Here is a 22400-nt window from a genome sequence, read left to right on the forward strand (position 1 = left end):
CTTTGGAGAAGTGTCTGTTCAAATCCTCCACCCATTTTTTAATAGCGTTATTTGCCTTTTGGGTGTTGAGATGTCTGAGTTCTTTATATATTTTGGATGTTAACCCCTTGTTGGGTATGTCATTTACAAATATATTCTCCCATACTGTAGGATGCCTTTTTGTTCTGCTGATGGTGTCCTTTGCTGTACAGAAGCTTTTTAGCATGATGTAATCCCATTTATTTATTTTTGATTTTGTTTCCCTTGCCTGAGGAGATGTGTTCAGGAAAAAGTTGCTTATGTTTATATTCAAGAGATTTTTGCCTATGTTTTCTTCTAAGAATTTTATGGTTTCATGACTGACATTCAGGTCTTTGATCCATTTTGTGTGTGGGGTTAGACAACAATCCAGTTTCATTCTCTTGTGTGTAGCTGTCCAGTTTTGCCAACACTAGCTGTTGAAGAGGCTGTCATTTCCCCATTGTATATCCATGGCTCCTTTATCATATATTAATTGACCATATATGCTTGGGTCATTATAGTTTCTCTTTAACATAAGCCAATTACATAGGGGCCCTGCCCATGGCCTTCTGTAGTCTGAGATGGATGGGACAGGTCCTCATCCTAAATATTGACTTTGGTTTAAGACTTTCTCTCATAGCACAGAAATCTTTGACTTTCATTTCTGTAATAAGAATTGGTAAGGTTAAAGGTGTGAGAATTGTGGGTGACTATATTGAAATGGGTTGTCTCATACTTGTATATTATGGAGTGTTCTTTCATTATTTAGACCACTTAAAAAATAAATAAAAGGAACAGCTCACTTAACTTCAAAGAACCCAAGATTACATTTTTCCCAACCTTTACCCCCTTGGTGGTATTCTCAAAGCAAGGAGAAGACAAAGGCTAAAACCTTTTTGTTTGTGATTAATGATGATGGTCTCCAAGCTATGTTAATTAGATGTGTGGAGTAGGCAAAGTCTTCTACTGAGGGCTTGACCTTCCTGTGAACAGCTAGGAATGACCTTGTCCTCTGCTCCACTAAGGACTCAACCTCCAGAAAGATCAGGGCGGCACAACTGAGGTACCCTGTCACTTTTTTTTTTAAAGATGCTCATTCAGTTCAGTGCATTTTTCTTGCATTACCAAGTTCTTCCGTAAAGTCAACCACAACCCAATTTATCGGGGACTCCGGCTAAAACTTGTGGTGAGTAGGAAATAGATTAAACACAGGTTTTCCCTTTTCTCCAGCTGCCAAAAGTGATGTCAGTGTTGTTAATGAGCCTTACCTCAGCCCTCTGCAGACTCAGGGCGTCTGTGCTAAGCACGCCTGCTTTGCGCCTGCGCGTTATGACAAAGCTGATGGGGTTGATAAGAAACAATTGAGTAGTCACACAGTTACTCAGACGTAAAATCAGGCACTTGCTTTCTTGAAACAATTTCTGATATGACTCCAGGGAGAGGACAAAAAATGTGCAATCCATTTAGTGTCTTACAGAAGTACTGAAGGCAGCGGGCTAAGCCTGCCCGATTCTCTTTTGCCTAATTACAGAAAGCTTATTGCAAACAATTTTTTACTGTCCCTACACCACATTGTAAACTCAGTTGTGATTTTAATTTAAGTCTACTGGTTTGTATCAAAGCCAGACCAATAAAACCTATATCCTGTATTTCTCAACATTAAAAAAAAAAAAGAAAAAAACTGATGTGAAATTATAATATAAACCTCAGAACTGGAATTTAATTCCAAAGAGGGAGAACAGACTGCAGAAAAAGCTCCCAAGAAAAAAGAAGACTGACTTTGATGACTTTCTCAGGTAGGGAAGATGCTATTATTACTTTCATGTCTTCAAGTAACAGGTTTATTTGGGTTGAGCTCTGTTCAAATGAAAGCTCTCTGTCCCACAGCTCATGCGGTCTGACTTGAAATGTAGAGGTATTGTTTTTCTGAGTTCTTCCACCGTGAGTGTCGTGCAAATGGGGACATATAATTTTGGTAAAAGAGAGATCTGGATTTATACTTTGAGGGGACTTTTATGGTGGTGACCCTAAGATTTGCCTTTTTATTATCTCTGTATTAATATCTGTTTATTAACATCTCCTATTATCTATTTTATTATCTATTAACAGGCATGCTCCCTGTTAATCAAAAGAATGGGAAAAACCCAAGTACATATTCTTTGGCTTAAGAGATTTCTGAATGTTTATTCAGATTTCTTTAATATAGCGTTGACAGAATGCTTTTACTTGTTGAGAACCATATGTTGTTTGAATCTACCTTCTCTGTAAATCCCTAACCCTCTTGATGAGCTTCCAGACCCTTCTCTCCTCCTTTGTTGCTGGGGATGGAGAAATGCACAGCGCCGATGGCTCACCCCGTGGATCACAGTGGGAGCACACCGGCTTGCTGGCCCTCTTCCGGGCCACTCCACTCCCTGTCTTCTTTCCTTTTCCTCACTCGTGTTCTCCTGAAGTTACTAGCCCTGCCAGAAGGGCTTTCACGGGGGCACAAGAGGACCTGGAATTCTGTGGCCTCTCACACGCTGCCAGGTCTCCCTGGAGGTTCCTTCTCCGCCACCCTGCACACTCGGAGGGCTGGTCGGCCACCTAGTTATTTCCACCAGCCCTCTCCATGTGACTTACACCAGGCGAGTGCTGTTCAAGTAGCTCCATTAAAGCACTGGCCTGGCTGGTTGGTTCCCCTTTGCCATATAAGACCAGGAAACCATGTCTCTCCAGCTCAGTTGGGGACTTTTAGTATTTTAAAAGATGTTGGTTTCTTTTCTTTAACTAAAATGGCTTTCTCCTTTCAACATAAAATAGCAAATACTTGTTCTTACCTCTAATTTCAGTTCGATCCTTTTTTTTTTTTTTTTGGATATTATGGTCTGATGGCTTTACAACTAAGAATGCTTCTTAACTACTTAGGTCTGTCCTTTCCCAGAGTCTCAGCTTGCCCCACACTTCTCAGCTGTACCTTGTAAAGAACAGAGGTTCTCCCTGTGTCTCAAACTTGAAGCTCCTTGTGTCCCAAACTTGACGTTTAGATTTTCTTTTCTTTTTATTTAGGTGATTACCACAGCTAACAGAGTTGGGATGATAATGCTGTTTCCTCCCTAAATGCTGCCGTCTAACCCATGTGGTTGAACCCAAGCTCTAAGCCAGAAAATCGCTTTAGTAAGGGTTTCATAGTCCATCAAATGCACGTGTGGTCTTATTTATCCATCTGAGAGTGCATCCTGTGGATGATAAAATAAGGAGCACCTATAAACCCCCAGAACTATGAGTGCATTCAGTACTGATGATTTAGAAAAAGTTACTGGCCTGTTTGCCGCATTCAGCTATGCTTAAAAATGGAGTACCCTTGCAGTGTTTTATAAGGTGTTTTATTAATATCGAAGCCTTCTAGAAGGCTTGATCTGCTCTAAATTAATGGAGCCATGAATTATGGCATCAGCATCAATGAAGTGGCTGAAGAAATGAAGCATGGTCATAGTGCTCATGTGTAGTTGAATGTAATGGTTTGAAATACAACATCAACAGACTTAGAAGAACCAGCGGGAGAGGTCACAGGTGCCATATTCAGCACCCAACGAGGCACAGAGTTCCCCACCTCCATTCTGCTCCCCCCTCTCTTGTAGTGTTCGTCTCCTACTCCCAGTCAAAGGGAATCTTCTTCTCCTCTGGGGACAGTCCCCTTCTGGCTCCTCTGTGTACTTTGCCCATGCCATTTTTAAGGACTGGCTCTAGGAAACCAAAACCAGAAAGCCAGAGGTTTTTTCTGGTTTCAAACAGGTTATACTTCCCCCTCACACACTATGAATTTGGAGGATAGCAAAGCGATAGAATACCAAGAAGGTTTAAAAAATTGGCTAGCATTCCAAGTATTTTCTCAGCACAGATTTTTAAGAATGGGAAAGATCTACATATGGTCAAAACATTATTTTCCTCTCCTATTTCAACATTTTTGACATTAAATGAATAATTTTTTTAAGTTCAAACCCTTTAAGTAAACAGTAAATTTAGAACCACAGCTGAACAGTGGTTTTCCCTGGTGATGGGTTTATTTCATCTTTACATTGTCCTGTACTTTACAAATTTTCTATAGTACACTCAAGAATTTTTTTTTAAATCACAGCTATTTATGTTAAGTGAAAGAGAAATATGCTGTTTTGACACATTTCTTTAAGTGGTGGAATTTATGTATACGAATTTCTCTAGTTGACTCTACAGCATAAGATTTCAAACAATGATCTCCACTGAAGCAAAGTCATTAACTGTTGTCATTTATTTTCAGGTGCAGTTGCAGGAGGAAATTACTTTCTGGCTACATTTTCGTATATAACAATAGCTAAGTGACTTATAATAGTTTATTCCTGTTTTTGTAATAAAAGTAGAAACTACCTATAATGCTCTAACCTAAGATATTTATAACTATGTTGCATTTGACTCAATAAAACTGGCAGGAAATTTCAAGGTATTTAAAGACAAGATAAAAAATTTCAGTGAATGGGTTTGACTAAAAGTATATTGCTAAAAAGGTGTGGTTCCCTCTACTGGGCTTATGTCATAACCTTATGATATTTTCAGCTGCTTTACAGTGAAGACTAGTCAGTAGGCTGTAAGTATGAAAGGAGCAGAAGCTTTATTTGTTTTTTAGCTCTAGGAGGCATAGTTTAAGTAGGTCCAGTCTTAAAGATGTAAATTCCTACAGGAAGCAATAATGCAGTAATCTCTATGTCTCAAATAGTTTGCTCATGTGTTGACTTATTTGATAATGTTTTAAAAATTGCATTTTTCATTACTGGCAACGGGATTAGGTGTGTTTTATCTTGTGAGAAGACACACAGAAGGGTACAATAAATGCTGATGTGGTGATGAAATTTTGTCAAAATGCAATTTCCTGCTACTAAATCTTGTGACAGGTGCATTGTATTCTGAGTTCAGAAGATAGTCCCCAGAGACGTGACCAGAGAGAATGCACCACAGGAGCATTTGATATTTGCACACCTCTTTTCTGAGGAAATGTTTTGCCTTTTTTTTTTTCCAGTTTATGCATGTTACAAATGATTTTTTTGTGTCACAGTGTTTGCCTCATAGGGTCGATGTGAGTCATTTGGGGTTGTGTCTATAAAATGCATTAAACACACGTTCACCCAGGTCTTCCTTTTCTGTGCTTATTATAGTCTTTTATCAGCATTTTCAATGGCCCTCAATGGATGTTTTTTATATTGAATCACTGCAGGAGCCTAGTATGTATATTCCTTTTTTAAAAAACATAACCTGAGCTAGAAAATGTATGATATACACCTTTGCCTTTCTTCAAGTGAATTTCTTTATTCAAACTCAGCCCTTGATTGCAAACATGTAGCGGCAGAGATATAACCAGATGAACTTAAGTCCGGTATGGCATGTGCTAAGATCTGTCTATAACATTCTGAGAGTTCATTTCTACACAACTCATCAGAACAGTTGTGAACAGCTCTGTTAGGGGAACTTGAGTTTTGGAGTTCTTTGGCTTTAGATAATCACCTCACTGGGAACCGTTACCCAGCTTCATCAGCCCCTTTATTTATCATATTTGGCTCTCAGAGCTTTCTGGCTGTTTCCTAAGATCAAAAAGGGCTGAGACTGGCTGCTATAGAGATGACTGGAAAGAACATGCCCAAGGCTGAGAAGGCAGTGGCAGAAAAGAAATGGGAACTTGATAAGGTATTCCAAAAATGCTCCGAACAATGGCTGCAGGAAGGGAATAAGTATGCAGACCCCGAGGCGGTGCAGGAAGGACAGTTCTCACTGAGGCATGTCTGTTAAAAACCCTTGTCATTTCCCCAGTAGCCAGTGTTTATGGACACGCAGACACGCATACCCTTGCACAAAGATAAACCCATGTGGACTTCAGACTTCCCCTTTAAATGTTTCCAGGCCTCTGTTGCCTTTTCATCAGCCTGCTGTTCCCAGCCCCTCCATGGCAGCATTACCTCCAACGAATCCACTCCGCTCTTACTCTGTCATGCACTCCTAATTTGATGGTAGTATAGGTAGCGTTAGTGGCTGAGACGTGTTGATCAGGGTTTATGATGAAGGGCTTCAAGAAGTAATGTGCTAAGATTTTAGAGGGAAGGCATGTGATGCAATTGATACATCCTTGTATTTCCTGCTCTTTAAACATACATACTCATGGAAAATCACAGGGATGGTTTCGGGGGGAGGTGGGGGCCAAAGAAATCGATTTCAGCCTCCAGTGAAGTCATACTTCTGCCTCCTCCTCCCCAGTCTCTGCCCGTCTGCGTCCATGCAGGCCAACACATGTGATGGCAAAACTGGATGCAGTTTGTTCCTGTGCTGAGCTGCTCATTCAGCCATTCTGGATGACAGCCAGGTGAAAAATGAAAAGCATGGCATGTGCCCTTCACGTTTCCCCCAGTTTACATAAACCAGCAGTTCGGCTTGAGCCCTTTAATAAAGTACGGCCTTCCTACCTAATTTTGGGCCCAAAGCTGTGAAGCTTTGTTAAGCTGTGTTTAGAAATTCTGGTAGGAACATCCGGATAGATTGCAATGTGAGTCCAGGAGAAATTTTAAATAAGAGATCCAGAGATGGTTCTCCCGGGTGTTTGAAAGGATTGGGTTTTCCTTTCCACCCGAGAAACCGCACAAAGTAAATCCTGTTTCTTTGCAATTGAAGGGATCATCCTGGGGTGCTTTTTTGTTCCTGCCTTGGTGTCTCCCTGTCAAGTCTTTATTTGTAAAAGAAAAGTAGAACCTCTCATGTAGGGGTGGAGTTAATATTTTAAAATAAACAGAAACCTCATGAAACTAGGGTCTTCATTTGGGAAATTTCAACTTACCTGAGAGCCGTTATGTAAATAGAGAATGCTGACTGAGCCCAGCCATATTCTCCTTCAAGAGAAGAGAGAGAGAAAATCGTATCGGTCAACATTTACATTGTGTGAATTTTAGAATCTGTCACTACCCTTGTTGTTGATGTGGATTATTATGCTGCATCTTGACAGATCACACAGCATGTCCTTGTTGTCCCCATGCATAGATAAAGATGCCTCAGCCTGTCATACCAGATTCTTCCCCATCTGCCTCACCCCACATTTGTAGAATTAACTCCTACCCCTTTCTGGATACCTTGTGCTCCACCGAAACCACATTCCTCACTTGGCCTGCCTGTAGCTCTGCTCTCACTCCCCTGGGCCTTGTTTATCACATGTCCTCAGTGGGAGTGTGCTTTGTCCCTTTCATTCATTCGGCTTGTATTTAGTGAGCATCTGCTTTGTGTCAGCCTTTGTGCTAAGCTAAGCTGCAACACTGAAGCTACATACATACAATCCTTGTCCCCATATCCCCAAACCATTCTTTTCTTCCAAACCAAGCCAAGAGGGACTTCCTTTATATTCCTAGTTAGATGTATTCTTTTTCTCCTCCATGCATCCTGACCTTTCTTTCCTGTGCTTCTGTCATGGAAGTCACCTCCTTTCTACTTTGCGTTCTCTGTATGAGCAGTGTTGACCTTCCTTTTTAGAACTTCTAGAAAGCAGGGCCTGTAGCGGAATTCAGCCTTGTGTCCTCCATAGTACTTAATGCAACCATTTGCTCATTCAACAGGTATTGATTATCTACTCTGTGCCGCATACTGTCTAGGACATTCTCTAACTCTTGATATTTATGACTTTGAATGCATGAAAAAATATGGAGCTCAGAAGACCATCTGCTGTTAATACTTGAGAGCATAATAGGGTTTATGAGGTTGATAAAGGTGTGTCCTCTCTGGAGCGGAGTGGACAGTTCCTCTTGAGGTCTGCCTTCCTAACTTACATAGAAGAAATGTTGTTCCTCTGCCAGAGTAATGTATGTCTATTATATCTAAATTGGAATCCCTCTCTTTTTTTTAATTTAATGATTCCTTAGGTCCATTTCACTTGGGTCTCCTCTGCATCTAAAATTCTCACGTCAAATAATGCCACATTCAAAACTGATTTTGGCTTTTATAATGTTAAACCCTGAAACTTTGAATTCTAAAATCTTCAGTTTTCTTGTAAACAAAAGATTAAGACATTGCCTTACTATAACCTGCTTACCATATTGTGTAGGAGTTTTACAAAACTGTCATTTACATTTTGTTTTGATCATAAGAACTCCCCAAAGCATTTTGTGTTTTTGCATTGCTAAACCTCTGGAACTTCCAAATCACATCATTTGTTTACTGATTTAATATTGACTATTTTGAGTTTGTGATTAGTTTAGACGCTTGCATTTTGAAACAAACAAGTTCAACAGTTTGTTGATTTTATTTAAGTACACAGTACTGTTTATGCCTGTACCTCAGCTTATCTGATACGGCCTCCTTTTTAAAGAAAAGCCCTAAAAAACTTATAAAATGTACATTTTTGAGACGCCAATGGTGACAAATTCTTTCATTTTCCTTTTCAGAATGAAGACCTAAATGACCTCAGCAAATCCTCTTTTAACTCATGGGTACCCAGACTCTAAATGTTTCATGATTCACAACCAGGACCTCACGTCTTTCTTCTCAGTAGATGGTACGATGCATCCATTTCAGTTTGTTTACTTTATACAATCCTCAGGAGTTCATGGACTGAACTGCACGTACTAAATTGTGCCAAGCGAAAAAGCACTGTGACACCAGAACAATGAGTCTCCATAAACTTCATCTTCAACCTGAAGGACTTAGCTGGCCACGTGAGCTGATGTGCCCGCTGCCATACCACGCGAGAATGGGTTTACTCTCATTGCATTTACAAGATACATTTCATCTGCTGCTGGAACTGTGTAGGACAAAAAAGCATCATTGTAAATTATTTCATACAACTGCATCGGGTGGAGAGAGTATTAAATATTTAACATAGGTTTTGATTTATATGTGTAATTTTTTAATTAAAATGTAACTTTTCTTATAGCACATCATTTTTTTGGATGTGGAACTGAGGTATACAATGTTCCGTTGTAAAGAGTGGAGCAGATGCTTAAAACAAGGCTAACAAAAGTAGAATAGGGTATGATCCTTGTTTTAAGATTGTAATTCAGAAAAATAATATAATAAGAATCATAGCGCCACAGATGGTTCTCAATTGTATAGTTATATTTGCTGATACGATCTCTTGTAATATAGCCCTGATGTTGAGCTGAGATCCTTACATGAATTGATCTTAATTTTGTATTTTTTCTGTAAGGCAGTAGGCCGTGTTAATTAAATGAAAAAGGTTATATTTTACTGGGTATTTTCAAGTGTCAACTTAAAATTAGCAATCGATTGGAAGCAAAATTACAAGGAAAGGAAATCAAAGTCTTCCATTGTATATACTGTAAAGAGGAGGAGACATGGGAGATCCCTTCAAATCAGAAGCTCTCTTTGGAATGAACAATGTGGGTGTTTGTAAATTCTGGAAATTTCTTTCTATTCATAATAAAGTAGAGACTGTTGATCTTTTATTCTCCCCCTTCCCCTCACTTCTGTAAGCTTCCTGCCCCACTTCCACCATTTCTTTCCATGCACATGTTGGGATATTTCATTTTCTGCATTGTCTTAAGAAAAATGGGAAGACAAGCTTTAATTTATAACCAGAAATGAAGATTCCAGAAAGTGTTGTTTTTTTTTTATATCATGACCAGGGTCACATTATCACTTTTCCTTAAGACCTTTAGCTCATGTTTTCTGACAACTTACAGTGTTACATCATTTAACTCAATGTAATCGGGCCTATTTGCCCTGGTGGGTACTGGTTAGTTAATAAAACCCAGTGTGCAGAGAGCGCATCAAGGCCTAATGACCTGCTATAGAAATATCTAGCCAACAGTGAAAATGTTCATCTTTTTCTTGTTTGTGAAGTACACCTTGAAGTTTTTCCTAGTGAAAAAGTAATGGCAATGAACATACTTGAAGACAGTTCCTACAGAGTTTTTAATATTTTTACCAGGAAACTTCCTAAAGGTTAAGTGAATTAATGCTAGTATGAGGCCCCCTTGGAGTTCGTGTAAACTTTATCAGGAATTCCCAGCCCCACTGCTGAGAAGAGCAATGTTTTGTATCTGTGAAGGGTTGAGATCCCTGAGTAGGGGAGGAGCTATAGGAAGGGGCCAGGGCTGGGGGGCACTGCAGTGTTGGCTGCCCTCCATCAGCTGGTCAGCGACCCGTGCTCTGCTCAAAAGGAAGCGGAGATAAACGGAACCCCACACGGTGCTGAGGCCTGTTGTGCTGTTAATTCAGCCGGATGGCATGCACCTCCCAAACTGTTGTGCAATGTTAATTGTGGCAGATTCTAATCATTTGCATGCTCATCAGTTTCTAAGATAAATAGGTCTGTAGTCATAAGAATCCATTGTTTTCAAGGAACATGTTGTATTACATCATTTCCTATTAGAAGAGAACACAACCAGTTGAAAAAATCTGATATGGAACAAAAAACTTTTTTTTTTCTTTCATAAAGAAAGCTTTCTTGTTCAAACTTTCATTCTTCAAGTATTCTGACTCATCTCCTTGCTAGTATAGGAAGAAAGCAAGCTGTCCTGCTCTCTTCTGTTGAGGACATAAGTTGTTAAAGAGAAATAAGTGAATAAAGTCAGCCCCATCTATTTTTTCCTGTGAAGCTGGTTATTATTTCTCAAGGAACCTAAACTTTGAATATGTATTACCAAAATACCTCTGCATGTGAAATTTTGGGTGAGGACAGAAATGAACAACAGACTGGAAAAGCCATCTCTTGGTTTCTCTTTCTCTGATGTTCTGTTGAGTCAAATAGCATAAAGGTAGAAATTATTTAAGCTGCTTCTCGTGGTCCCTGAGCTGGGTTTGGTGGTGGTATCAAATATAACTGACTTAAAACTGGAAGTTTCTGGTATTTAAGGCCAAAACTCATGCTCTGGCTACATGAGGGGTTGACCTGGAGAAACATCAGCTGCTAAGTCCTTGTGTTCAATTCCTATTGAAGAGAGTTGCTATTTCAAAGTATTTATGGGGCAGCCAAGGGCTTATGTTAATGGAGCTTCTAGTAGACTCTGCTTAACCTATAAACTTGTGGCTTTTTCTTCCTAAGACCAACCTTTCACAGTGTTCTTTCTTGAGATTTAGGAAGAGTTTTAAAATTCTCCTTTGAACAGATATGTTTCATGACTTCGATGGTTTCTTCTGGGGGAAAAAAAAAAAGGTCCCAGGACCAGCTAAAAATGAAGAGTATCCATTAATGATCAACCACTTGAGTCAATAATGACAGTTCAGTACTGATGTTACATGTGTGGATATTTCTGGTAACTTCCAAAGGTCAGGGACTCTCTTGACTAACCTAGGTTGACAGCAAAAATGGATTTACTAAAAATGATCTAGTCAGTAGTAGAGATTTTTAACTTTCCCTGACTATTGTCTCCTAGCTGTCTTCTAACTTTGAGACATTTAAAGTGCTAAGAAACATCTTTACTATACTGTAAGAAACAATATTTTATAATACTGAAGCTCTGTTTTGTTCAGTCTTGCATCCTGAATGCAATATGCTGTGTAGTTGAAAATGTTAATTTTATTTATAGCAGGTGGTTTAAAAATGGGGGAGGGGAGGTCATGGTCCACCCACAACAGAGCCACGGAAAACAGGATAGATGTGAAGTGCTCCGGCTGCTTTGGCAGAATTCTGTGGACAGTTCATCACATAAGGAAGCGCTGAAACCAGAGACACTGAGAATTAAGACCTTGATCAGGGAGAGACAGGGTCCTTTGGAAGGCATGCAAAGGTAACGGATGGAAGCCAAACATGGAATCGCTGCTTTGCAATGACTTGACAGGGAGTTAGCGTTCCTAGGTTTGGGTGTGTTCGTTGGAAGTAATGCTCCATTCGTATAGGCTGCTGAGAGATTTGAGAGAAAGAAGCACGCGCTTCTAGAGATGTGAGGAAATAGGACCTTGCCGATTCTAAGAGACCTCCAGACTATAGACTTACTTACAGAGAGTGAAGATAGTCTTCTTGTAGTTAGAACATCAAGGGTAAGACTCTGGTGCCTTTGGTCATTTCCAAAGCCAAGCCAGAGATGATTGTGGAGACCCTTCTGTAAGCTCTGTCAGCCAGTCTCCTAAGTGTGGACAATGCGTGTGTCAGGTGGCATGTTGGGCTCCCCTCGCTGCTTGTTACCAGAGCATCCATTTAGCTGCTGGGTGGAGGTAGAATGCTTTTGCAGGTGTTTGACCCTACTCTGAAGGAATTTAGCAGTACTAAAGAGCTTGTAATTAGCTAATAAGATTAGAAAACATGGCTTAGGCTGGAGCATTGTCTTCCTTTGCCTAGTTGGTTGATGACTTGGCATTTGTGGTGTATACACTGAGAGAAATCTGGTGTTTAGACTTTTGCCATTCACCTGGCATTTCCCCAGCGTTGACTGATATGCCACAGGGTAGGACAAATTGAGTAAACAGGAAAATGTGTCTATTTGTATAGACATCTTTAGTGATGTTCTTGTTTTCTTTTCAGAACTTTGCTATTGGTTAAGAATATAGTTCCCGGAACACGTTTTCTTACAGAGTTCTTTCTTTTCACCTCTTGGCTGCAGAGTGGGCCAAATTAAAGCCACATATATTTTTTCACTTGCTGTGTGTGTGCAGTTTGGTCAATCATCTTAAGATGGTGGTGCTGCCCCTGGTGCTACTTCATCTGTACAAAAGGACCAACGCATGGTCTGTATTGCTACCAAAACATTTACTGTATATATGTGTATAACATATGTATTATGTATATATGTAATGGGTACCAGGCCAGGTATATATTTTTATTTAGAAGTGTTTCACTTTTCCAAGTTTTCTTTATAGTGTTATGCTTATTTTCAGTTTTTCCTCCCCTGATTCTGTCTGGTACTGAGAACTGTAGTGTCTTCATTGTTAATTAAAGAAAACTGTCTAAATGAGTTCACAAATGTGAATGCTAGTGGTCCTTAATGTTTTTGATTTTGGCGACATGAAATGAAAACTGCTCTTTGAGATCTGCGGGGGGCGTTTGATCGGGGAAGGGCCGTGTACGCCATTTCACATGCTTTAATAAATGATTTTGGGACAGATAGGCTTGCCTCACGCCCTCCCTCTTAGGTTGGCTTCCAATGGCCAAGAGCATAAAGAAAAGGACCTCTGAAGCGATTTTAAGCTGCCTGTGGCGGTGGCAGTGGTGCAATGGGTGCTTCTGTTTGTTATGCTTTCCAGGAGGTCCTAGGACTTGGTCCGGGCTGAGGAACACTGCTGGGAAATGGTGTCCACACTCGTTTGATTACTAGACTCACTTATTTCAAATGCTGATTCCCTGGGGCTGTCTAAGAACGTGTGTTTATAAATGGGTGACTTATGGTTGGCAAGTTTGGAAAACTCTGATTTCAGTACAGGTGGAGTCTTTTGCATCATTTCGCCACTAGAAGGGTTAGAACACCTATGATTTATTTTTTAAATCATAAAGCATGTTACAGTGTAGAAAGAGCCAAGTACCCCACCCCTCCGAAGTTGAGTTCTATTGTTAAAACAATTGAAATAGATGATCAATGTGTCTTAACGTTGTTAGGGTGAGAGGTTAAACAAAAAATGTAATGGGTGCAATGCTTCGCTGAGAGTAAAAAGACTGAGTTTTCTGTCTTTTCTTTCTTTTTTTGTTGGACCAAGCTAGGGGGAATATTCCTTCTTCCCAGCATCATAAATGACATTTTCATTGTTAAGAAGTAGCACACAACATGATTGAATAAATGTTTGAAGACATTATGTCACCTTCACGTTAAAATAGCTTCCTCCATTTGTTCTTAATAAAAAAAAAAAACCAAACTGATTTTTCCTTTCCACTGGGGATCTGCAAAGCAAACAATTGCAAACCTCTATTGAAAGTACATGTAAACACCACTAATTAGTATTAATTTGAGGGAAGTCTGGTTGGAATGAATGAATGGTGCAATTTATAGCATAATTGTCTTACTACCTTTACACATACAGAAAAATAAACTATAGCAAGGAAAACGTCAATAAAAGGCTTGTGAGAATTGATGGTAGAGGAGAATTTGTAATCACCTCCTTTTATAAGCAAAAGCAACATTCACTGTGTATGCATCCTATTGGCCACCAGGATTTACATCAGTCATCTCTTTTATGCTTCCAGCCACCCAGAGGTAGACCCGATCATCCCTGTTTCCCAGATACGAGAGCAGAGGAGAGAAGGGTGTGTCTGTGGGGCGGGCTGCTGATGGCTCAGTGTGTATTCCCATCAATGCCACCGGAAGTCTTTCATTTCCAAGCACTTAAACAAAAATTAATGTTCTGTGCGTTAAAAACCCAATTGCTCCAGCTACCTTGTGTTACTGATTTGCTGAGCAAACATGACCTCACCTGACCCCACAGTAAAGCTCCGTCCAGCTCCGAGCTTTCCCCCTACAGGCCCTTCTTACATTTACTTCCATTGTTGATCTTTGTGTCTAGCTTAGTTTATTTATGTCAAAAATATTTTCTGATCTTGTTTTCCTCAATAAATACACCCCCCAACCCCCGCTTTCAGCAACAGAAGAGAAATACCTGGCTTTATTTAGGAACACGAAAGGCCGTGAGTGAAATGTGAAAGGCATTTAAAATCCAGGCACCTATGTTTTTAGGCATTTGGTTTTACATAGTGTCTCCTGGAAACCCTTTTAAAATCAGAACTTTTTACATTCTCTGTTAGGAATATTGATGATTAGGTAAATGACCATGATTGGCAACAGGAAAAATTGTGGGGCAGGTGGGTGCCTGGGTACCATCTGAATGGGAGAATGAGTCCTCACCTGAAGTAAAAGAATATGGAAACTGCAATACAGGAATCCCCTCTGATGTATCCTGTAGGGTGGAAACTACTTCCTCAACTCTTAAGGTCCTTGGCTGGGTTTGAAAAATTAAATTAACAAAGATTAACTGGAGGAAGGTACACAGATTTATTTATTGTAACTTTTGCATGATGTGGGAGCTATCAGAAGAACATGTCGACCTGGAACAACTAGCCCAGGGTTTTTCTGCTCAGTGTGATGAAGGCGGGTGGTCATGTAGAAATACAAGGTAAAAAGTATGAGATAAGTGTACTAAGCTGGAGGAAGCTTAGCAAACCCTGTTTGTTAGGATTCTTCTCGGCATCCCTCTGTCTTCGAGATAAGATGCTCCTTTCCTCTGGGTGTAGGGAGGGTATCCATCCCTGGAGGGTTTTATGACCTGTTTCAGGGGAAAAGAACAGAGAGAAGGTCACAGTGACCATCCAGCTTCTGCTGTTTTCTCAAACTCCTTCAGCTGGAAATATTTAATATGCCTAGGTAGCATGTTCTGAACCCCATCAACCCACAGTGCTTCTCAAAGCTTAGACTGTATACTTACTAAGTATATAGAATTTCCTGAAGGGCTCATAACATTAGATTTTAACAAGGGTCTCAGGAAACTCTATTAGTAGAAACGTTGTTTCCCCAAAACACACACACACACACCCTTCTCTTCAAGGTTATTTTACACTATGACCTGGTAAGAATGTGGTATTGGCATTCACTAGGCAGTATCCTTTTTGCTCCCTTAGTCTAAACTTCTGTAGGAAATAGCATAAAAATACGGGAATTAGGTAAATCTGCACTTAGAGTATGATACAACTTTAGCCCAATTCTATAAAACAAAATCTCAAACAAAATAAAATACCCTCAAATATGAAGAAGAGGTATGTCTAATGGCATTGTGGATGATTTTATCTATTTTTTTGTAAGTTTTTACAATGACCATGTTTCATTTTTGTAATGCGAAAGAAAACAAAATGGTACAGAGAAACATAAAGGGAGTCGGGTGAGAATCTTTGCGAATCCCGACCTGATGGTATCACCTGTATCACACTGTGCTGTGACCAATAATAAACCAGGGGTCAGCCAACTATGGCCTGTGAGCCAAATCCAGCCCAGCTGCCTTTTTTGTAAATAAAGTTTTATTGGAACACAGCTACACTCACTCATTTACTTACTGCCAATGGTTCTACAACAGCAGAATTGAGTAATTGACACAAAGACCAAATGACCCCCCAAATAAGACACTTGCTATCTACCTGTTTATAGAAAATGAGTGCTGACCCCTGTGACAGATGATTTTCAGGAGAGATAATTGGGCTGAGGCAAAGTCCTTTGCCCTGGGCTTCTGAAATTCTCCGTGGGGATGGTGCTAAAAGGGTTTCTTTAAGGTTTATCTACGTCTGAAATACTTTTACAGTTAGGCATCTAGAGCTGAATTACAGAAAATCCAAGATGATACTTTTTTCTTGGTGTCTCTGTTTTTCTATATTAACAGCCAAAAAAGGAAAAAGAAAAAGGTAAATCAATTTAAAACAAGGATATCAATGAAAGGTTGTCCTTTTTTGAAGAGATGTTGGGTTTCCTCAAAATTCCAAAGGAAGTTCAAAGTAGATTGTAGACAGTGGTACCCAGAGCCAATGGGTGAGAAAATACCCGGGCATCCATTTCCAGCTTGTCATCAGCTGCAGTTCTGAGAATGAAAATCAGTGCCAAGAGCAGAAAAAAAAGAAAAAGAAAGAAGAACCATTGTTACACATTGTCATTAGATGGGAAGGCGATTCTTTGGTTATTTTCTTATTACAAATTCTCAATACTGATTTTTTCATCACAAGACAATATTACGGAGAAGCAATTGCATGCTGGGTGGGACAGAGATGGCACAGTGAACAGGGCCTCCTCCCTGGAGCTTCCATATTAGTTCTGGAAGTGGTCTCACATCCCAGCTTGTCTGGACCACTTGTTTTATATATAAGGAAATCGGATTTAAGTTCATTTAATGTGACTTATTTGACTTATCCCAAGTGGGTTAAAATGGATTCCAGGTGCTTTAATGCCCACCTTCCAGCAAAGTTTGGGGTGCTCTCAAGAGCCCCAGTGTGTGGTATGTGAAGCTGGTGCACAGACTGAGATGTGTCCTAGAGGGTTACTGAAGCCCACCTGGAGAATCAGCTGATGGAGAGTGACGGGCAGGTACCTCACTGAAGTGGGACAGCAATAAGGACCAGAAAGCTGGGATGAGGAGATTCAGAGCAGGCAGGTGGGAAAAGGTCCCATAACCAACTTTTGGAAACCAGAAGATGCCATAGAATCACTGCTAGATGACTGCTAGATGGAATCCTTAACCCATCATCTAGTACAACCCCTTAATCTCAGGTCCCTAGACTCCTGCCCGTGATTCAGGACTCTTTCTGGATCAGATAGAGTGAAAACCCAAGGAACCCCTGCAGCTCAATTCATGGAGACTTTTCAGCTCATGTGCCCATATAACCCTTCATCCCAAGGAACTGTAGATATTATATATAACACCATTTCACAGAGTAAAAAACACTAAGGCCTAGAAGGGAACTTGTATAAGGTCATCAGTAGGTAAGTATAGAGCTGGGATTCCAACTCAGTTCCTATTAACTCCAGAGCTTTACTTTTAACATTTCATAATTGAAAGACATGGAAACTGAAAAAAAGAAACCCACATTCTCTGAAATCCTGATATACCCTGATGACACTGGGGTGTCAGAAAGTGGCATCTCTATTTGCAGTTTCAGTATTCCAGATCTAACCTGTGCCCCTCTGCCCCTCCACCTCCCAAACCTGACTTTGTTCTCCAATGCTTTTGAGGGTTTCTGGTTAAGTCGGGATGGAAGTTGTCATTGGCTGTCTCTTATTAACATCTTGAAACTCAATTCTTAATTAAGGGATTTTCCTCACTAAGTTAAATGCTTCCCATTTGCTTTTCACACACAGACACACACACACACACACACACACACACACACACACACACACACACAGACACACACACACACACACACACACACACACACACACACACCAGCTTCTTCTCCCTTCCTTACAATTCAAGGAGGAAATACTAATGACACCTCCAAAACCGCCAACTTATTTTTTTTACATCAGCAGCATGTTTCTGGTTTAAATTCAGATTGTTCATTTAATTTTACATCCCCCTCTCACTCCCACAACACAGCAACTATCCCAGTTAGCAGGGTCCCATGTAGAGTTCTGCCTCTCATTTATTTCATCTGTTAAAAAATGAAATGTTTGGCTGAGCTAAACAAACTTCTTTCCTGGATAGAGTAACCCTACTATTTATGTTTGTTGAAATGTTTGACAGATGGGAATCTGATGGGGGGGATATTTCTTTTAATGACTCTGCAAATAAGTCAATTCCATCTCTGCCTTGCCACTGTGTAACTTTAGGCAAAACAGTCCTCTCTGGCCCTCCACTTCTTTGTTTAGAAAATAAGAGGGCTATCTGATCTTCACCTGGAGTTCAGTGATTTGTCAACACTAAAAAAATCTAATGCTGGGTTTTTCATGGACACAGTGGTGTGCATTTTTTTTCAGTCCTTGGAGAAAAGGGACTGTGACTTCCAGTGCATTCACCAAAGGTTCAAAGCAGAGAGATGGTTTCTTAGATTCATAGGATTTCATGATTTTTATGATGGCCTAGCAAATTTTAGGAATTAAAGACTAGCTTAGAGCAAAAGCATTAGGTCAGCAAAGTTTATATGTACTTCTTACTTCCCTCAACTCTTCATGTTTGAGGTTGGGTGTTCCCCCTGGCCAGACGTTTTCATGGAACCCAGGGTCTTTCCAGAGCAGAGAAATTATATCTGATAAACTATATTTTTTTCCCAGAGATATATGAAATTAATGTATTCACTCCCAGAGCATTTGGCTCAAACACAAAAACCTACTCCAAAGGAAGAAAACACTAGCAAACAGAAACAAATTGCTAATGGTGGGATTTTAGGTGTTCCACGTGGGGAGATGTTTAGTGGGGCATGTTCAGTTCAATTGGGGTAGATTTAGTACTTTATTAAAGGAATAGGATAAGGCAGTCTCTTTCCCCTCTACGTAATTTCAATAAAACTTTACTTTGACTTGACATAAAGCTTGCACGTTTGCTAAATTCGTGATACCTTATTGTTAGATTTTCTGAATAATTTTAATTCTAGATAAGTTCATAGCTAAGCTTTTCCTACCCTTTGTTTTATTTTTTGTTTTTGGTGGTGGGCAGGGGTCCCCTGCTGGCGCTCTCACATCTTGCCTGGGTTCAACATCCTCGTCCTCACGTCTCTGAAGCTATCTTTTGCAGGTGACCACCTACTGGAGTTGTACACGAAGTTGGCTCTGACCCACTTGGTGATGAACCTTGCTTAATTGTGGCAGAAAAAGAACTAAAGCAGGAAAAGAAAGAAAGAATTTCCCTCTGGCACACAAACAACTCCTATTTGTGGCCAACTAAAGGGAAATCTATTTTTACTTTTCCATGCCCTAGCAATGGAGTCGATCGTCATGACACAAGGAAGCCCTCAGCCAAAAATTTAAAAAGAACATTTCTCTTTGGAAATCATAAACTGAAAATATATTCTCTAGGAAACTCCACTATAATATGTTAGGTGGGAAGATAATGCCCACAGCACATGTTCAATAAAAATGCTGAGCCTCCAATGAAAACATAATCAATGATCAAAGATTTTTAACAGAGATGACCACACAGTTGAAAGCTGCCATTTAATTTTTCCTTTTGTGGTCATGAAGAGATGCATTTTTATTCTAGAAAAGGACTGTAGCATTGGACTTCAACAGGCCCAGGCCAACCTGGAAATCCCATTTCCTACATGAGAGACCATGGGAAAATTGCTTAACCTCTCAAAGCCTCTTATACAAGGTACCTCAGCCATAAGCAGAGCATTTAGAATAGTGCTTGCCCAGAGCTGGTATCCCATCCGTTGTAGACCTTCTGTGATAATTCTAAATATTTTTACAGCTATTGGACAATGTCTCTTCCTTTATGCCAGAAGAGTCTGCTTTACCTTTTTGTAACTGTGAAGTTTAAAAGGCCTTTGAGAAGGAATCTTCCCTGTTTGGAGTCCTCATGCTATCTTTCTGGTGATAGATAGAATTCTGCAATCACGGCACCGCTTCCCAGAAATGCATTCTTGCAACTTGCTGAGCACAAAAGGCACCGATGAGGAAACTGGATGTTAAGAAAAGCAAACATATTAGCTAGGTAGCTAGTTCTACCTTTATCCCAACGAGGACCTTACTGTCCACAAGAGCTGAGCTGAGACTAGAAGCTCTCACCCATGCCAGGCCTTGTGATCTTTGACTTAGATTCAAACAAGGTTCCTGAGTCTACTGCTTGTTTCCCGTGTTGCTCATCTAAACACTGCTGGTTGGTTCTGAACCATAAACATTCTTTTGGAGATGCTTATCCATTAGCAAATACCTCTGTACCATTTGGCCCCTGGGGTGGGCCAGGCTTGATTGAGTTCAATTCTTTTTATATAAGACCAAAATTAATGAAGAAAAATATTTAAGATGAGTCTGCCATTTCTGCTTCATTTGTAGTGCAGTCTCTCCCCGCCACAGAGAGGAGAGTGTCCGGCGGACACTGCTAAGGTGTGGCCAGCTTCCCGCTGCCTGGAGGGCAGGCTCTCTGGAAGGCAAAGGAGCTGCCCTGTGCTGGGCAGGCCCTGCCTCTGGCCAACTCTTGTTCCTGCTTCCTGCCTCCTGACTGCCTTTGTTTCCCTTTCCCTCCGTTTCCGGGCCCGTCGCACCCTTCACAGCTTCGTTTATAGTTCTCATACGGGCGCACCGCCGGGTTTCGCCCTGGTGCGTTCCGGGGCGCTGGGAACACCGCGTGCCTAGGTTTAACCGCCTGCGTTTCCCCGAGGGGCTTTGTGCACTTGCTTGGGAGCTTTTCATTATTTTCCAGGCTGTGAGTTTGGTCTAGACTGCAGCCTTCCTGGGGCTTGGCTGGCCTCTTTGTTTTGGGGAAGCGTATTGCTTCACAGTAAGACCATCTGACAGCTGTTATCTGCGACCTGAGACAGAACTGCCAGCGATGAGAGCCAGAGGCAGCCGAGCTGCCCTCCCCGCAGGCCTCCCGGCTCCCCAGGCCCCGCCGTCTGGGACCACCCGAGGAAGGGGACCAGTGCGACACCAAATGCTCAGGGGAGGACGGGCGGCTTCTCTACCCACCAAGGCCGGAGCCCCTGACAACTGCGAGACCCATCAGACTCAGGTGGAGGGGTGTCGACGGGGATCTTCTCCTTCCAGCGTTCCCTCGTTCCTGTCCTCCCCTCCTGGCCCCCTTCCCTTCATCTCTGCCTTTCATAAAAACCTGTGGGCTGGCTGCTGGGTAACAGCGCTCCAGGGGGCATGGCAGAGAAAACACCCAGTACAAGCCAGTGATCCCTGTCTTCACAGAGGTTCCCCACCACATGGAGAATAAAATCCACGCTATTTATCAGGACACCATGACCCTGAGCGAAGGGTCTCCCGTCTCGCGCCTGGCTCCCCCATCCGCCCTCCACCAGTCTTTGCTCCACTCACTGCTGTCAGCCCGTTCCCCACTCAGAGCCGTTGCCTTCGCGCACCATCCCCTCCTGAAATGCTCTGGCTTCAAAACTTCCCATAACTGCTCCCCACTTCCCCTGGTCGCCGTCCAAATGCTCTTTGCGAATCTCCCCCTGCCTCTAATTGCTCTCTATTGCATATTGTGTTTCAGTTTCTCACAGCGCTATCTTTATCTGAAATGATCTCTGTATTTATGTGTTTGCTTGTTTATTTCTGCCTTTATCTCCCAAAGCCTCTCTCTTTATTTTCCATCTGGTCTCCAGTGGCTGAAACAGTTTGTCTTCAATAAATATCTGTTGAATGAATGGATAAATAAGTACTTTAGCGAGGGACATGAGAAATAATAAGAACATCACAACTAATGATAAATAATCACGATTGACTTTTTTTGGTGTTTTACTGACCACTGTGTTTTATGTGTACTATCTCCAATCTTCAAAACAATTCTGAGAGAGAATATTATCTTTATGTTTTTGCCAAAAAACAAAAAGGAGGCTCCCAAGAGTTGGTATTTTCCCAAGGCCACCCACCTCGCAGGGGATGGACCTGGGATTCCTCCTCAGACCCGTCTGACTCTGCAGCCAGCAGTCATTCTTTCCTCTTGACCATAATGTGTAATACACATAAACAACTATAATGTAAGCCAGAAAGAGATAAGCTCCATGGGAGGCCCAGATAAAACATCATGGGAATTCAAAGGAGGAGGAAGTGGCCTCCGGATGAGGGCCACAGGAAAGGCTTGTGACAAGGTGATCTTATTTTTCTGGACCCGTGCCCCTGAAGATGCGCGGGAAGGAGGAGGGGGTTCGGCCAGTTGGAGGTGGAATGTGAAATCCCACGGTGTGTTGAAGGAAAACACCAGAAGGCCACCATGGGTGTGAGTGTGTGTGCACATGTGTGCATTATAGTAGGAAGTAGAAAGGCAAGAACAAGATGATTTTAAATTCTATTGAGAGACAGTAGTACATAATATTTTTTTCTTTTATCCAGTCCTAACTCTGATTCTTA

General features: G+C 41.1%; 1 protein-coding gene and 1 long non-coding RNA gene across 3 annotated transcripts in view; one reads left to right on the forward strand and one right to left on the reverse strand.

Moving 5' to 3' along the window:
* Positions 1-9440, forward strand: part of IRS1 (insulin receptor substrate 1) — a 66057-nt gene extending 56617 nt beyond the window's left edge. Inside the window, exon 2 of the mRNA XM_036997723.2 lies at positions 8421-9440. The gene's annotated coding sequence lies outside the window, so the exon portion shown is untranslated. The remainder of the gene's footprint in view (positions 1-8420) is intronic.
* A 3278-nt stretch (positions 9441-12718) lies between these two features.
* Positions 12719-21614, reverse strand: LOC140844933 (uncharacterized). Of its 2 annotated transcripts, none has more exons than XR_012123487.1 (4): positions 21015-21614; positions 19844-20007; positions 16043-16476; positions 12719-15180 (listed from the first exon to the last, which is right to left on the reverse strand). It is a non-coding gene; the product is annotated as an uncharacterized lncRNA (long non-coding RNA). The 2 variants fall into 2 exon arrangements; XR_012123488.1 differs by lacking the exon at positions 21015-21614 and adding an exon at positions 20591-20655.
* Between the last annotated feature and the right edge of the window lie 786 nt (positions 21615-22400).

Source organism: Manis javanica, chromosome 12 (genome assembly GCF_040802235.1).
Source record: "Manis javanica isolate MJ-LG chromosome 12, MJ_LKY, whole genome shotgun sequence".
Lineage (NCBI taxonomy): Eukaryota > Metazoa > Chordata > Mammalia > Pholidota > Manidae > Manis > Manis javanica.